The sequence below is a fragment of the Ictidomys tridecemlineatus genome, chromosome 3, assembly GCF_052094955.1.
Source record: "Ictidomys tridecemlineatus isolate mIctTri1 chromosome 3, mIctTri1.hap1, whole genome shotgun sequence".
Classification (NCBI taxonomy): Eukaryota; Metazoa; Chordata; class Mammalia; order Rodentia; family Sciuridae; genus Ictidomys; species Ictidomys tridecemlineatus.
Window position 1 is genome coordinate 103,775,381 of NC_135479.1, and position 13,022 is coordinate 103,788,402.

The following is a 13,022-nucleotide window of genomic DNA, read 5'->3' on the forward strand; positions in this document are numbered from 1 at the left end:
GGCTTACTCAAGAAGGAGGCCTCTTTAATCTTGGGTCCATGTCCAATTACAGTAATACCATTAGTCATAAACTTTTTCTTTCCTTCTTACTTTTCTTTCCTCCATCTGTATTTTCTCCTAATCTTATGCAGTCCCTTCCTTCCTATTATACCAGGCCTATATTTTTCAGTTTGGTGTCCATATTTTCTTCTCACAACCAAGGCATTTAGAACTCAAAGCTCACTGTGAGCTACATGAATTGATGATGTTTGGCATTAATTTGACCTAATTTCAGTAGAGAGACCTCAGACATATGTCTTCTAAATGTGTGTGTGTATATATATATATATTCAAAAACATTAAATATCTTTCTTATTACACTTTATTTTATGATAAGTCCTACCATTTGTAATACATGTACATGAGGCGATCAATTGGCTTTTTAAGATTGATACCCATTTGAAAACTCAGAGTCACTTTTCTTGGACAATGAGAGGTATAATCAAAAAGTTTTTATTCAGATGGTGCTTGTTTATTATTGTCTGAGAATGAAATGAATTGTTTTTTCTCTTTTCCACTTGAGACTCCCTCTCTGCCTACTGCAGGACAGGTTCTGTCAGGTGTCAAATGCTATACCAAGATTGCCAGTATATTGAAGAAATTATCATTATAGAGAGGAAGAGAATGGTTATAGCACTAGGGCAAGATGGTCAAAGTAATTACAGACCCTGTTATATAATGGAAAGTCATTTTTATCTGATTACCAATGGGAATGAAAAAGTATTTGACATATTAATAAGTCACAATCAAGATGCTTGAAATTGTCACTATAAATTGCATCACCACATGATTATATTCATAATTATCTTCCATTATCTATTAGCTGTTGTCAAGCAGTCTGAAGCTGTAGTATGGAGCTGACAGGGACACAAAGATCACAAAGAATGGCAGCTGCCATACTTCCATGGAGAATATATGTCCAAATTAATTCTGCCAGTCTATTATCATAATAAACAGCAAAGAGAAACATGATGTCAGCTCTTCAGATACCTAGTCCCAAATGATGACATCACCTAAGGGCCATATGTGGCCATTTGCCCTGCCAATGACAAGCTAATTCTGCACTACAGCCAAGTGTTTGTTTGTCTCTTTTTAACTTACATAAAACTGAAAAGATGTTTGTGATAAACTTTTCTTCTTGTTGAAAAAAATGTCTTTGGAATTTATATTTTTAATTTTCAAAGCAGCTCTGTAAATTTCATAATTTTATATTATTTGTATATTTATACTATGTTTTTCCTCTCTTGCATGGTTCTGTTGCATAGACATTCTACTGGAAACCACCAAATATTCTCCTATGTTTGCAGGTATTACCCAATTTATTTCATGTAATTCCTCAACATGTGGCAGAGCCCTCATTGGCTTTCCTGTGTGAGTGGTCTGGATTTTGGGTGTTTATGTTCCCTCTTTGGTGTTATTCTCTAAAGCCATAAAGATTCTGTTGATGGTTTGAATATCCATCAGCCCCAAGGATCCACATGGTCAAGGCTTGGCCTCCAAAATAGAGCTATTGGGCAGTGGGGGAAATTGTAAGAGGTGAGACCTAGGAGCTGAGGATGTGGCTCAGTGCTAGAGCACTTGCCTAGTATGTGCAAGGCCTTGGGTTTCATCTCAATTGAAGGAGAGATAGATAAAGAGATAGGTAAATGGGACACAGTAGGTTATTGGGAGCATAACCTAGTGAGATCATGGAACCCCAGCCCCCTCCTCTCTATAATTGTTTGAAATCTTCCACTATAGCCCCTATCATGATGTGCTCCCTCTCTATAAACTCAAGACAACATGATCAACCAATGATGAATTGAAACTTCTAAACTTGTGAACCAAAAGAAACCTATTTGTTATAGTGACTTGAAACTGACTAATAGGACTTATTTAGTCTTTATTCACTTGTTAATTATGCTTTTGGTTAGGCAGCTATAATGGCACACAGCTGTAATCCCAGTTTCTCAGGAGGCTGAGGTGGGAGAATCACTGAGCCCAGGAAAACTTACCAAAACTATATTGGAAACACACACACATGCAAACCCACCCTACTTTGTCTTAAAATATTGATTTACATTTAACAGAAAAATTTTATTAAGTTAAACTATAATGATGCCTGATCCCTGTCTGCTTCCTTTCTTGGTGACATCACTTGCTGAGGATAATCAAAAATTCTCTCTAAAGCCTTTAAGATCCGTGAATAAAATATAACTAACAAGAACTATCAGAGTTCTGGCTGCCACAGCAAGAGACCTAAAGAAAGCTTTTAGCAACCCATGGACACATGAAAGGACACAAAAAGCACTACTCCCCACCCTTTGGTGAGGTCCTTTGTCTTCCTTGCAGAGCCTTGGGAGTCCAGGGTGGTTCTCCTCAGGTCTGAAGCTCTACTCTTGTGCTTTGAACTCCCTGATCTCTTTGGCTTTTGAAGCTCCATAGCTTACTTTATGCTCTGAAGAGATACTTCACCTCTAGGCTTGTTGAAATTGACAAGTGTATAGCAAGAGCAACAATTTTTAAAGTCAATAACAGGGTTGGGGAGATGTCCATTGGATTAGAGAATGGGAGATGATGGGAAGAGAGATGGAATGGGAATATAAAAGACAATAAAATGAATGGGACACCACTTTCCTATGTTCATATATGAATATACAACCACTGAAACTTCACAATATGTACAGCCACAATAATCCAAAGTTATATTCAATGAATATACAATAAATAAAAATATATTCCACTGCCATGTAATTCTAGAAATAACAAGCAAAAGCATAAAAATGGAAAGTTAATAACAGCAGCTAAGTTGTAGTAAACAATGATTACCACAGGGGAAAACTAGGACTTCTCATCAGTTTCTTTTCATGGTTTGTTAAGAATAATCTCCAATGTTTGTTCAGATCAAACAGAAAATAAAGATCAATTTGTTGCAAAAGAAATGTTGTTTAGGTAACTCAGGGTGATCTGAGATATGGGAATATGTCTTGGTGATGTGGACATTAGGAAACTATAGGAGTTCTAGTCACTGAGGACAGAGATCTCATGGGGGATAGGCAGGTGTCAGAGTGGGCTGCTTAGCGATGAGATGCCCAGCAATCAGGGGTGTCCATATATATTCTCGTAATGAGGTGCATCATGGGAATAATGGGCAGTCAGTTTCCATGGCATTTTCCTTTGGGTTTTTTTGCCTCAGTTCTGGGGAAAGAAGGGAGGATACATTTATTGAATATTCTTGTCACCATTGAGATCATAATTCTGGATCTATCCTCACTGGCTGCCCACCTTGTTATGCCACTCTCAGACTCTGCACTGGTTCTATTACAAAGCCAGCCCAGCTCAACTGATTGATCAGGCCCAACTCCAGACAATCCTCATTTGTTCTATTTGACTCTTTTTTAATAATTATATTGCTAGCACTACAAAATATCAGGTTTAGGATCATGTAAGTGTTGTTCAGTGTTGCTCAGTGGTAGAACAAGTGTTTAACATGTGCATGACTTTCAGTTCCCATACTAGCATCTAAATAAATAAAATAGCCAGGCATGGTGGCACATTCCTGTAATTCCACAGGCTCTGAAAGCTGAGGCAAAAGGATCACAAGTTTAACAACAGCCTCAACAACTTATTGAGGCCCAAAGCAACTTAGAGAGATCATCTCTAAAAGATAAACAGGGCTGGGGACTTGACTCAGGGTTTAGTCATTCCCGGATTCTTTCCCCAGAACCAAAAGCCAAACAGAACCAATGACCAAAAGCCAAAAACAAGTTAATTCTCCAAGGACATCCTTTGAATATAGGAATAGCTATGATTATACACTGGTCAATGAGGTGTCGATGAAAAGCACTGGGCCTCTAGCTCTTGGTTTTTCCTTTGTTTTTCCCCTTCCCCTGATATTGGTCCTGAGAAAAGTGGTAGAATGAAAAACATGAAGGGTCCTGGAACCTTATGGCATGATTAGGTAGCCATAGAAGCCCAAACTACCCACTTCTGGGCTTTCTTCTATTCAAGTGAAAGGAAAAAAAATCAGTATTTGGCAGGTGTATTTTTCTAGTAGAGAAAAAAACAGATGTATTGCATTTCCTCCTCATTCTACTTTCTGTTCATAGTCCTCAGATTTGAGAAAAATCTAGTCCAACAGGACGAGCAACCTTTGTTGCCAATTCCTTTCTCTGATCTCTGGAGGTGGGAATGGAATGGAAGCACCACAGTAAACCTGTCCAGTCCCTAATGTGAGCCCTCTGGACAGAGTTAGCTGTGAGTCCTGCTCAGGATACTTCACTCTTCCTAGAATGCTCAGAGAGTAAGTCACTTTACTCTTGATGTGAACACTCAAGTCCAAAATCTCAGGACCCCTGTGGCTCTCCACAATTGGCAAACAAAGGTCTGAATCCCAATTCCTTCTCTGATTAGCCATGGAGAAAGTGACATAAAAAATAAAGCCTTGTTTCTCCCATCTTATAGTGAGTTTGTTCCACCTAAAGACTTGAATTTAAATGAACACAGAAAGGAAAAATTCAGGGTCCCAGAACTGAAGGGAAGGAAGGTAGCAGATAAATTAGAAAACTTCACATAAAACAATATCCTGGCAGCAAATTATTGGGTGTGGGCATGAAAGAATATATGAAATACTTATTTTTCTCATCTGTCACAACAGAGAAATGTAAGTACTAAAATTGAAATATATAATTTATGAAAAAGATCCACAAATATATATATACAAATATATATTTAAATCACCTACTTTATATTCTGCATCAGGGATTGAAACTAGCAGGGCTTAACTACTGAGACACATCACTCCCTTTTAAAAAAATATTTTCTTTTAAAATTAGGGAGAGAAATTTTTTAATCACTGCCCTGCCATGATCTCATATCAATAGGTATTTTCCTCACCAAAAAAAAATGTACATGTTGCAGAATCATATCAGTCATGTAGTCACATATATACATACAGTAATACAGTAATAATGTCTGTTTTATTTTACTATCTTTCCTATGCCCTATCCCTACATTCCCTCCCCTCCCTTCCCATCACTTCCCTCTACCTTAAAAGTTAGCAAATGCTTCTTTTTCTCCTGAATTTGGGTTTCTATTTTTAAATTAAAGTGAAAATGTTTTATTTTAAAATTGTCATATACATTTTATTTCATTTTAATCATTTTTTTTACTTCTTTCTACCTGTCCTTCCTCTCCCATTCCCCCTCACTTCTTCTCACTTATATGAGTAGAAAGGCATCTGGGATAATGTGGCCTAAAGCTGATTCTGGTGTTTGTGACAGTAGATTTTCATAATGCCCACCCCCTGCCCAGTGTTTTAGTATTCTGCTATATACTTTGAATTTTATATAAGAGCCTTTAGCATTTTTATAAGACAACATCATGAGTTTTCCAAAAAATTAGCACTAGTTTTGAAAGATATGGAGGCTTTGAAATGAGGAATGCACCTGACATAGTATGGCCACATGATTCTAAGAGACCTCCAATTCCTTTGTGGGGCCATACAGGTTGTTCTTACCTGGAATGTCCTTTCTTTTGCCCTTTGGCAAATTTCTTTTCTTTTTTTTCTTTTTTTTTTTTACTTCTTTAATATTTTTTATTAAAATGGTGGCGGGGAGAGAGCTGGTACTTAAATTCCACACTGGATGATTCTTGAATTTTTCAGAGCATCTCTATTAGTTTTAGCTACTTGTGAGAGTTACAAGAATATTTTAAAGTTTCAGTAAAATTTAACCCTTAATACTTAACACACCTGATGATGATAAAAGAGAATGAATTCATAAAATAAGTTAGCAAATCTAGACAGCAAAATGAAAAAAAAAGCCTTAAGGTTTAAAAAAGTCATGATAAACATTTTTATCAAACATTTACTGCATAAATTACTCATATAGATCAAGAAACCATTAAGACATTTATTTTTCTAGATGTACAAAGTATGCAGGTAATCACACAAAAGCAATTTAGAGAAACTTTGATTTTTCTCTTATTAAATAACAACAGCACATAAAAATCCCAACACAAATGGGACACTGTGAGGTGTAACAATTCTGGGAATGCAATAAGGCAACATAAAACATAAAAGTCAAAATAATTTCACTGAATAATCCCACTCTGAGAATTTATCCTCATAAAACAAAACAATTCAAGTATTTTGTCATAGGAAATGATTCAAACAAATTATGAGTAGGTAGGAATATGATTACAATAATTACTATCAAAACTAAATATGGATAATATCAAATAAAAATTGTCAATAAAAAAACTATAGGTGCCTGCCGGACATGGTGGTCACAGTGATGTCAACTACTCAAGAGGCTGAGGCAGGAGGATCATAAGTTCAAGGACAGCCTAGTCAACTTAGCGAGACTCTGTCTCAAAATAAAAACTAAAAAAGGCTGGGGGTATAGCTCAGTGGAGGAGGGCCCCTGTGTTTAATCCCCAGTACCAGTTTTTTTTTTTTTTTTAAGTAGTATAGGTGACTTAAGACTAATTATCTGAACAAAAAGGAAAAAATAGTATTATAAAAATCAAACTTTGAAAGTTAGTTCATTAGGATGGTAAGGACTAGAGGTCTTTTTCTATTCGGGAAAATTTTCTTCAATGTTTTCAATATAAAAGAACAGGACTGGCTATCATTTTTAGAAGTTATTTCCTTCTCAAATAATCTTGACATTTTCCTAATCAGTAAATTGTACATGTCAATTTTTAAGATGGAAAAAACCTCATCCATATTCTAAAACTGAAACATTCCCCAATTTGGACTTTGGCAACGAATGAAAACATATTGTAACCTATGCCACTCTTAACAGGCAGAGGTAGCCACTATCACCTTTAGTTGACACAAATTGTAGAGTACTACAAATGAATAAGTAAAATAATAAATTTTCAATTTATAAAATTTATGTGTTTGTCATTTTATGTTAATGCAGCAAAGTATCAGTATGCTCAGTTTTGGGTCTCATACTAAGAATTAGTTTTAATATTTTCATTTCAAATGTTGCCAATATGCTGAAGATGCTTTACTGAAGCAACTAACTGTATATTAACCACAAATAGATAAACCACAAATAAAATCACTTTAAATTTAAATGTTAAAATGCTGAGTTGCAAGCAGGCAACCACCTTTAAGTAAAAAGGTAATCAATAAAAATCCCAAAACTCAAATTTTATGAAATTTAAAATTTTCCTTTCGAAATTATATTTGAGTAAATGAAGAGGAAATTAAACATTTCTGCATATCAGTTGCATAATACATTACATTCTCAACAAAATTATGAAGGATGCATTACATAAAATTTACTATTTTGTAATTTTCAAAATTATGGGAAAGAGGGATTTGTAACTTTCCAGCTATTTGAACAAAAACATTTTAGAATCACTATTTTAAAGTATTTGGAGCAGAAGGGATCAGCTGGAATGCACAGGACAGCTATCTCCAAGTCTATAGACTTCACTATAAAGAGCAAATCACTGAAAAAACCAGAGAGAGAGAGAGAGAGAGAGAGAGAGAGAGAAATAAAAGTTAAAGATCAGAGAAAACCTTAACTTAAGATACAGTCTGTAGTTTAAATTTTTAAAATTATGTTACTTAGTAATTTGGCACAAAGTAGTTGATTGGGTTGATGAAATCACACACACACAAAAAAAGAGCACACAGCTGCACAAAGCTATTGGAGGAGGAGCTGTCTTGGACTCTAACAGAAGAGAAATTAATTCAATATTAGTTTTTATTTACATATTGTAAGCGGTAGCAGCAATCATTGGTTCATTTACAAATATTTATTATAAAACTTTATTCATTTCTAAGATCTAAACACACACACAGCAAATACTAGGTAAGTACAGTCTTTTTAAGGAAATGTTTTTTAATAACAACTCTCCAAAGGCAAGAAGGAGTTCAGTAATGGCCATTTCAAACAGAGTTAGAGAATTCTTAAACAATGAAGCCACATGGAAATCCAAATAAAATCAAAATCACATTTAATGATGCTACTCAGACACGTAGCTCATAAATCTTTGCTTAGAAAATCAGTTCAGCTTTTTCATAGAAAAAGGCTGAAGAAATCAAACTCAGCATCAATATCCTGATTCCAATCAAATTCATATTTTAATATAAAAATATCTTAAAAGAACAATTGATAGTATAGAAAAGAATTGAACAAGTGCAACTCCATTCATAATGTATAGTAAATAAGTTGTAGGCTATAGAAACTAAATGATGGTCATTTTTATTCATGCAAAAAAAAAAAAAAAAAAAAAGAAGAAGAAGTTAGAAGAATCAGTTGTCCCTTGCACGTAGCTTGTCATTCTGCATCTACACACAGGATTCAAATGTCAACCAGGAAATGATGATATTCTCAGGTCAACTTCAGAATGTCTTATTAACATCATCTTCCCCCTTTGTCTCATTTAGAGTCATATATTCACAGCTCAAAATCTGCTCATTAGACTCTTCAGGTTTTGATTTTTTAAGTGTCAGCTCTGCTGGCAGAAGAGACGAGCAATGCTCAAGAGACTGTGCAACGTCATCAATTGTCCATTTGTCCTCAGGGAGGGCATGTTCTTCTAGTGTAAATGGCCCCTGTTTAGTTCGGGTAAGCTCTAGTACATTGGCACAGGAAGAGAGTTCTTTGCCAATGTCACTGACCAAGCTTCTGATATAAAAACCTCCTCCACATTCAACATCTAATGTGAAAAATGGTGGCTGGAAATTTTGAAGGGAGATACTGTATACAGTTACTGGCCTGGCAGGTTTTGCTTCTACTACTTCACCTCTCTTCATTAAAGTTGAAAGTCTCTGTCCAACTTTCTTTAATGCAGAATAAAGAGGGGGTACTTGCATTATTGTCCCAGTAAATTTCTGTAGTATGCCTTCAATATCTTCTTGTGTTATTTTATCATAGGGTTTCTCTTCTGTCACTTTCCCTGTAGAATCGAGTGTGTCAGTGGCTTTCCCCAGCTCTCCAATGGCAATGTACCTCTTGGATCCTGACAACATACTGGTCAACATTTTTGTTCCCCTTCCAATTCCAACCACCAAAACGCCTCGAGCTGCGCTGTCTAGAGTCCCTCCGTGTCCAATTTTCAAAGTCTGCTTTTTCCTCTTGGTCCATTCTGGAGAGGGCATTCCAGCTTCTGCTAGCAGCTTCTCCTTCAACCGATTCAGCAGCTCGGCTGAAGTGGGCCCTTTGGGCTTGTGCACAGCGAACACGCCGCTAAGGGACAGCAGTTTAGTAGCCAAAGCGGCCTTGACGACCCTGGCTTCGCATCCGGTCCTAGCTGCGGCTGCAACCGCCACGGTTGCTGCCGTGGTCGCCGCCGTTATTGCGGCTGTTTCCGCACTCTCTGCAGTTTCAGGGGCTGGGTCTGTTTCTAAAGACAAAGACGACACCACTGCCGCCTCTGCAGCTGCCATACTTTGACGGCCCAGCCCTTTGGCAAATTTCTACTCATCCTTCAATGCCTACTTGAATGTGAAGAATTCCCGATACCTACACCCAGCCAATTAGAACATTTCTTTGGAGATATAAAATCTGAGCAGTGATGAAGAGATAGCAGAAAGTCTTACAGTGTGCTCACATAGCAGCACAGAGAAATGTCCATGGAAGACTGTGCAGGAGATGGGGCACTGACAAGTGGCACAGATCAGCTCCTCATTTACTGAACTTTGCTATCAGGTTCCCTTGATCTCTCCAATGTCCTCTAACAAATTGTTTTTATTTAAATCACCCAGTTCATATTCTGCAGCTTGCAACCCAGGTTCCCAGCTGCTGCCCTGTCTTGCCAGCATTGATTCAGACTTTCAGAATGAAGGATAGTTACACAGAGGTTATGATGAAGAGTCTCTCCTCCTAAGACCCAAACTTTAGAAAGATGGAGCATGGTCAGACACTGGTGCTGCCTCATTCTGAGCAGTCCAGGGCTGGTTGGTGAGGAGAGAACAGATGCCTCTTCTTTGCACAGAAGCTGTGCCCATCCTGCACTTGAAGGATAAGAGAAGGTTTTTAAGGCCACAAAGCAGGAGAAAACCAGAGGGTAAGCTCCTGTGCACACAAGCTCTTCTTTAATCCTGGCTGAGTTCCTCCACAAGCAGGTCATAGACCTTGCTATCTTTGATCACAAGTGTCTCCTCTTCTTCTATACTGTATCTGACCCACATAAGGCATTCAAAACATGCTCTTATGTATAATAATAAAGTATAATCACCAGCTGAACTGTAAACAGAAACATTGTGACTCAGAGTTGAGAAGTGTAGTCCAAGGACATCCATTGGTGATGTTGGGCCCAAGGAAAACAGACCTCCAAGTCCAATTGTCCCACAGCCTGAGGGATAGGGTGTCAGGTACCATGGGCAATTCTGCAATAAACCCCTTTATTAATTTCTGAGGATGCTCTGAAGAAGCAGTGGAGCTTTCAAGTGGGTTTGGGGGTGGCAGGTCTAGGAGTGACCTTGACTGAAGAGCAAGGCTGGTCAAGAAGAAGAGAGCTATTTGGGATGTTGCTGATGGCAATGGAATTCAGACAAGGTGGACCTCAAAATGTTCCAGGTTTAGAAGGGAAAACATGTCATCCAAATATGTTAAATATGACAGAAGAGGACAAGACAAGTGGGCAGAATGCCATGGAGCAAGTGGGTGACATGGGTATGGTACTGCAGAGGGCAAAAAGGGGAGTCCAATTGTAGGACAAAGCTTATGATAGCAAGTGGAGCCAAAGGGATAAGCAGAGTGACTCCAGCAGAACCCACAAATGGGCATAGTTGGTAGGGTGGAGCCAAGAGGAGCTGAGTGGATAAGAGTGAATTAGCGGAGTTGGTAGTCCAGAGCCAAGCTGGGCTGAGTGGAGCCCAGTTAAGGGGCAGAGCTATCTGGTAGGAACCCAGTGGAGCTAGTCGGGTGCAACCCATAACAGCTGTTGGCAGAGGAGAGCTAGCAGAAGCCTGTGGGGGGCTGGCGCCACCCAGGGCTCCTCATGTAAGCTCAGTGTGAGAACCAGGAGCCAAACTTGGGAGTGGAGGTCATGGTGGGTGCATCTGCAGCAGGAGAATGGAGCCAGAGAGATGCATATGCTCTGGAAATGCCTTCAGTGTGGGCCCAGCAAGGAACCAGGCCCTTGGGTGCCCATAGCCTAAGATGTGACATGAGTCTGTTTCATTGGGGCTTCAGTTTCCCCACTTACAGATGAGGCAATGGAGGGTGTCCCAGCCTTCCTCAGTCTCTCTGTCTCATGGCATGCTGTGAAATTTATGTGTATTAGTTTGTTTAGGATTCCATGGGATTTCTTGGAGAGGTTCTGTGGAATGATAGCTTAGAGATTTTTATTTTCTAGGAGTGGCCATTGTTCTGGCATGTTTACAGAGACTTATCCTGGTGCCTGTTGTGTAGATAGTGTAGCCTGAAGGTTCAGAGAGGGTAAACGTGTGACACAGCTGTCCCTTTCTGAAGCCTGGTTCAGATCCACAATCCACCTCTGTCACAAGTAGGGTCTTCCTGGTGCCTGGGCAGTGAGAGAAGCATAGATAATGGATGTGGCATTGACCTTTGCCAGGGTGACCTTTGGAGACTCACTGTATTGGTAACGTAGGAAAAAGAGTGAGGCCTTTCTCTCAAGCTGGTGGGAAGCCAAGCCCCAGCTTTGTGATTCTCTAAGACAGTTTAAAAATAGAATGTCTGGACATGTTATGACGAATATTTACATGTGGAAAATATATTCTTCTTTTTTTAAAGTAAAAACTATTATGTACCAGGCTCTATTCTAAAAAGTCAGGACATAGATAAAAACAAATCAGTCAGGAATCATTGCTTCCCTTCTCTTAAGAAACTGCTGTAACATTGGTCTGGCCCAAGAATTCAGGCATTGACCCCATTAAGCATGTGGTCCAATGTTACCATCCATGACAATGTTTCACCTGCTAAATTATTCTAAAATGCAGCCCTCATCATGTCACTTATCTGTCCACAATTATTTGCTAGTTCTGAGATAAAGGCCTCCTTCAGGAGCTGACACTTGCTTGCTTCTCCAGTTGTATATCCACACCCCCTTCAAGGATTCAAGAACACCTGTCTCACCTCTCCCAGTTCACACTTCTTTGCTTGAGGTGAGATTTTTCCCTTGTTAGAAGTGCTAACTTCTTATTAGACAGTAGAAGCCACCAGAATTTTACTTAGGACTTTATTTCTGGAATCCACCAGAGTATGTGCCTACCAATTGGCTGGCTTGGTTGGAAGTTTTAGAAAGCCCCGCAGTACTTGTTTTACAAGCAGCTTATTTTTTCTTTTTTTTCCCCTATGAAACACTTAATGAATTTTATATATAGAATTAATTATTCCCACTAATAAAAGGAGCACTCTTACATGTACTACCCATATTGTTTATTGTCACAGTGGAGAAGAAAGTGGATATATATATATATATATATATATATATATATATATATATATATATAAAACAACTTCATTAGGAAGGGAAGTAAAGGTCTGAATTCAGTACTGGCCTCTTCCTCCAGCAGTTTTTCTGGGAAGATTCAGGAATCTTTCTTTATGTTGGAGGCATTTTGTGTTCCTTCCTAGGCTCTGATTGATACAAGCCAATAAATGCATTGCATACTTCTCAGACATGCCAAGTGTTATCTCTTATCTAACTTGCAGTTCTCCACTGGACATCTATAGGCTTTAGTGAAAAATCAGTGCTTTTAAAAGCAAAAGTGGCCTTTAAATCTCTTTGATATGAGGAGGATTTGTGGTCATTTCGCAGAACTTGCCACCATGGGCATGTGTGTCAATAAAATATATATTATATAACATGATGGCATGACTAGGTGACAGGGGATACACTGGGTGAACCTTATTTATTTATAATTATAGTATTATATTTATATAATTATGCATTTATAATTTTGTGAATATATACACACACACACATGTGTAATTTTGTCTCTAAAATAAGCAGGGATTTGTGGCAGATTGCTGTGGGTGTGAGAGCCAAAAGGCCAATGTCAGTCCCTA

General features: G+C 38.3%; 1 pseudogene; it reads right to left on the reverse strand.

Annotated features, from left to right (window-relative positions):
* Positions 1-7,981: 7,981 nt before the first annotated feature.
* On the reverse strand, positions 7,982-9,440 carry LOC144376310 (pseudouridylate synthase TRUB1 pseudogene; annotated as a pseudogene).
* Between the last annotated feature and the right edge of the window lie 3,582 nt (positions 9,441-13,022).